The sequence below is a fragment of the Protomyctophum bolini genome, assembly GCF_963924005.1.
Source record: "Protomyctophum bolini genome assembly, chromosome: 24".
Classification (NCBI taxonomy): domain Eukaryota; kingdom Metazoa; phylum Chordata; class Actinopteri; order Myctophiformes; family Myctophidae; genus Protomyctophum; species Protomyctophum bolini.
Genome location: NC_137885.1, coordinates 19,560,457 through 19,565,457, shown reverse-complemented (window position 1 = coordinate 19,565,457; position 5,001 = coordinate 19,560,457). Strand labels below are relative to the sequence as shown.

Below are 5,001 nucleotides of genomic sequence, written 5' to 3'. Positions count from 1 at the left end.
TGGAATGCATAATAGGCTACTGTACAATTTGAACGTGCATGATGGGTGAGTGTGGGTCAGAAGTCGTTTAGACTCTTTCAATGCAACATTTGCTGCAATCTACATTACAGTTCTTGTGTAGCTCAGAGCTGAGGAAGGAATGGTGCATTTGTGTTTGTCCTTAGTCAGCAAGTCTGCATGGAAAATGCAATTTGTTTCTCTCCTGCAGTTGTGGAGTTTGTGTGCTGCAACAGAAGGTACAGTAATTATCGGTTATACTGCACAGATGATTTGTTATTTGTTGTTAACATACATACAGTATCTGTGGTAGATTTCCCAGTGCAAATTAGATTTTGGTGGACTTTGTCAGGGAAAAGAAATATTAACTAGATTAATAGTATACAGATTGACTCATGTTCTATTGTTTGCAGTGTCTCTTGTTAAAACCATTGGTGAAGAACCAGATGTCACTCCGATATGTGCCAATGGAACATTTGATGTCATCATAAGTATATTATGTACGATCACAACAAGGAGTGGAGGAGAAGAATGTCAACTGCGTTATAGCTATGAGACTGGCAATGACACTGAGAGTTCTTGTGACTCCAGGATCACACTGTTGAATCAGAATCAGATAATGTTTCTACACCTCAACAAATTAACAACAGCAGATAATGGAAGCTATAACTGTGAGTGTGCATTCGATGGAGGAACACATTTTGTCAAACTCAACGTTACTGTGAACATTAAGTCCTTTTTTGGTATTTCCCAGACTACAGCGGCAGGTAATTTATGTTGTACATTCATTCATTTTTTGTCTTAACATTGTAAGATAATATCACATTTTTCATGTTTATTCCAGAGCACTAGCATCAAATACAAGTGGAAAGTTTGGATCATTCCAAGGGTCTTGGATTGCCCATAAATTATGTTCATTCTATAAACCCTGTTTATAGGTCTTTATTGGTGTGATCTTTTGTTTAATAGTACCCACTGTGCATTTTAGACTGCAGCTAACAAGGCCAACATAACAATAGCAGCAGTGATTACAGCTCACCTGAGCAAACCTTTGACATGTTCCCTGACTGAACATGGTCTGTTATGAATATGATCCTAGCTCATATGTTGCCATTGATGCCACATTGTTTAAACTGAAGCAGGATATCACTGTGACACCTTGGCTTTGGTTTACTAATGTCTTTTCTATCGTACAGTTACAGGAGAGCATGCAGTGGATGATGCCGGTACTTCCCCCATTCCTGTGTACATTCTTATATCACTGACGAGCATCACTGTCGGCATTGGAATTGCAGTTACCTTTGCCATCAGGAAAATCATCCATCGGTGAGAGTATTACATTCCAGCAAAAATGTGATAGTGAACTATATGCATTATAAATGTATATTCTATATTATGTTCAATAGGAATAAAGTTATTTCAGCATTAGCTTTTAATTCTGATTTGCATTTCACTATATTATAGGGGATTTCCAAAAGGCCATATTGAGAAAAAATAACAATTATCCTCATCATACAGTACATAGAAAATAAACATACAAAGAAGCAAGCCTTATACTGTACCAGCTGTCCTTGTATTTTAATACATTTAATGCAAATATTGTCAGAGTAAGGTCAGCACTAGGTCAGCTGGTGATCTTCATTCTGCCTTCTTCAGATCAACAACTGCTCAATTCTCCATCAAATTCAGAGGTCCTCACTTCTGGAATAGCTTACCAAACTTAGAGCATTCAAGATCAAGAGTCAATCACTGCGACTTTTACTATCAAACCTAAGTAATACATCTTAGCCACCCTGCTGTTCACAATTCATACTGCCTATTATTTATGTTTAATTATTATTGTTTGTCATTATTAATGTCATTATTGTTGTTGTATCACAATTATTATTACTTACATCGTTACTACTATTATTAGTAGTATTTTCATTATTAATATTGTCATTACTGTTTATTTCTATTTTGCTACTTTGTTGTTGTAGATATAGTCCCCATATATATTTATTGACAGCTTAATTCATGCTTGATTGTAGCATTTAGGAAGGCCACTCGACAAGTCCTTCTTGTTTGTTTTTTTGGCCTTTCCGGCACATCATGTTTTGATTTAGAATTTTATTTTCCTTCTTATCATGTTTTGAATTTTATGTGCAAAAAACAGGAGCATGGTAAAAATCCAGTAAAACAGCAAAAGACACATGGTAAATGAAGATGAAAAATAAATTGTGTGGAAAGCAAGTTTTGATCACATCAGATCATAGACGTTGAGGATCAGGTTCATGCTTACTGCTGTAATATTTCACTTCCTGCTGTGGTTGTGAAAGATTAAACCTGTGTGCTTCAAAATGCTCTGTGCTGAACATAGCCAAAATTATATTTGTGACTCACTAATTCTAATTCACTCACTAATCTTTTGTCCAACAGAAAACAAAGATCACAATCATCACAGAGCCTCCAAAATGTGGTAATGCATAGAACTTTTCAACTCTTTTATGCTGTATAGGATGAATTAATTAATTAAAAAAAATTGACCGCAGGTCGCATTTACTATGAAAACGTGCATTTCCCATTAGTTCGTCCACCCGTCACCCACCCCCGCCTCTATATATGGTCATGCCTCGTGACATCACGTGACATAATCAGGGATGGAGATCCTCTTCGATGTCTCCCTTTTGACTGATACCTGTCCATTCAAACTCTAGACGGGCCTGCCCCAAAGTTATTATTGCCCGGCAGCCCGCGAAATCTAGAATTCTCAACAGGCCTGAAAATTAAGCCCCAGCCCTACCTGGACCCTCCTCAAACCCTGTACACTCAAGACACTGCCCCCACTGCCACCCTTAAGCCCTAACCACACCAAAGGGTCAAGGCGGTTTTATCGCTGTCCCTGCGGTGTCTTGTTGCACGTTGACCCACGTTGACCCTAGTGATTCAACGCATGGAATTCAATGGCCAAAACCACACCAAAGGGTCGAGACGGTTTTAGCGTCAACTCCTTGCAACCGTTTGGACCCAAGGATTTGCAAGGTGACCCTTTGGTTTGGTTAGAGCTTTAGATCTCCATATATGGAACTGTCCTGTTCTGACATTTCATATGTTGATCTGACCCCCCATGCCAAAGCGCAGTCACCCAGCAGTCTGCAGTCACCCAGGCGGATGCATGCACGCGACCTCTCCCCCATACAGTATACTGTATATGCGAAACAGATTATTGCAGCGGATGAGGAAAGGTTCAGTCGGTTGGGATGCCCAACAGGAAGTTACTGTAGTTATGTCAGCAGATGTTCTGGAATTATCATAATATAATTATTACTGTGAAACCCCATCTCCTCTCTCTCTCTCTCTCTCTCTCTCTCTCTCTCACTACTTATGCTTAATTGTAACTTACTGCATTTTAGTGGATACATTTTGTCGTGTAAATGGTAAATGTATATAGCACTTTTTATCCAAAGCGCTTTACATAGATGTGCATTACATTCACCCATTCGTACACCGGTGGCAGAGGAAACAATGCAAGGCACCAACCTGCACATCGGGAGCAATTAGGCGTTCAGTGTCTTGCTCAAGGACACTTACTTAACTTACACTAACTCTGGGGGAGCCCAGGATCGAACTGGGACCTCACGGTTCCCATCATCAGGCCATTCTACCGGCCACTATACACCGCCCTGAAACACAACTTGTATGCATGTAACCCATGTAAATTACATTAGTTGCACTATTGCTCTCTACATATGAGTAAATAAAGACTGCCGTTATAGCAAAGATTGTTAGCCTAATATATGAGAAAATAAAGACTGCCGTTATAGCAAAGATTGTTAGCCTAATATTTACATGTCAGGGAGGGGTTTGGGTCACAGTGTCTGACCCTTGTCTGAAGGGAGGTCTCATGTTCTGACCTAATGAGCCTTATCTTTGTCTTTGCAGATGCCAGCGGATATTGAGCCGTACAGCACCTTCACAAGGACAAACAACACGCTTTATTCAAACAGCTTCAGACAGACAAACAACATGCTTTATTCAAACAGCTTCAGACAGACAAACAACATGCTTTATTCAACTGTCCAAGCTCATCCCGTACAACCCCCAATTACCCGTTTGCCGGAAATCACACAATAATGCTGGATTTTGTACAGTGTCAAAGACTTATACTGTAGCAGTATTAATACATTATCCACTTCTTAAACCCTCTTCTAGACTTGGTAAACTGGACCTGAGTTGGCTCTGCAGCCTACTATGACTTTTTTTTCTGTCTACACCAAATCTCTTCATCAAACAAAAATGCAATCTACAAGCTGTTGCGCCATGACATATTGTGAGTTTCTCTAGATTGCCTACTTTTGGCTAATGTTACCCCCAGATTATGGATGCATGGGGATTAAGTGGTTAAGACACTTTACAACCATGGGTTATAGCACTGTGAAAACTAATAAAAACGAATACTCTCCCTTTTTCTACAGCCAATGATTTTTATTCACTTTATAGATAAAAAACGTTATTTATAAATACTTTGGTTATTGTAGCAAGAGCTTGGGAGACAATGTAGCAGTAGCACTCTTATCCCCTTTCTCATCAACACACCAAACACAACAGCAAAATGCTCAACTTTCAGCAAATTCAACAAATTGAATTGCTAGGTGTGATTTTTACTTTACAGGAGTATTTCAAAAATGTCTTGTAGCCTACTTCTACTTCACTACATTTCAGGGGCAAATATTGTATTTCTTTAACTCCACTACAATTATTTGAAAACTGTATTTACTATTTACTTTGTAGATTATTATTACAAAACATACATTATAATATAAAAAGTGAACAAAAGGTATTATTTTTTGGTTGGTCAAAGGTCAATATAAAATAAATGATGTGACACTTGGGTTCAATTAATAAGGAAAATACAGATTTCTACAGCCTATATAGTTCATCAAAGCAGTAATAAATCACTGTATTTTGGGGGCAGTGTGGCTGTCCCAGCAATGGGTATTTTGGGATATTCTATTTTATTGCTTA

General features: G+C 38.5%; 1 long non-coding RNA gene across 2 annotated transcripts; it reads left to right on the top strand.

Annotated features, from left to right (window-relative positions):
* Positions 1-4,198, top strand: LOC308311606. 2 transcript variants are annotated; one of them, XR_013963687.1, is made up of 5 exons: positions 1-236; positions 411-764; positions 1,194-1,323; positions 2,425-2,455; positions 3,919-4,198. It is a non-coding gene; the product is annotated as an uncharacterized lncRNA (long non-coding RNA). The 2 variants fall into 2 exon arrangements; XR_013963688.1 differs by having other exon boundaries at positions 2,416-2,455.
* The last annotated feature ends 803 nt before the right edge of the window (positions 4,199-5,001 follow it).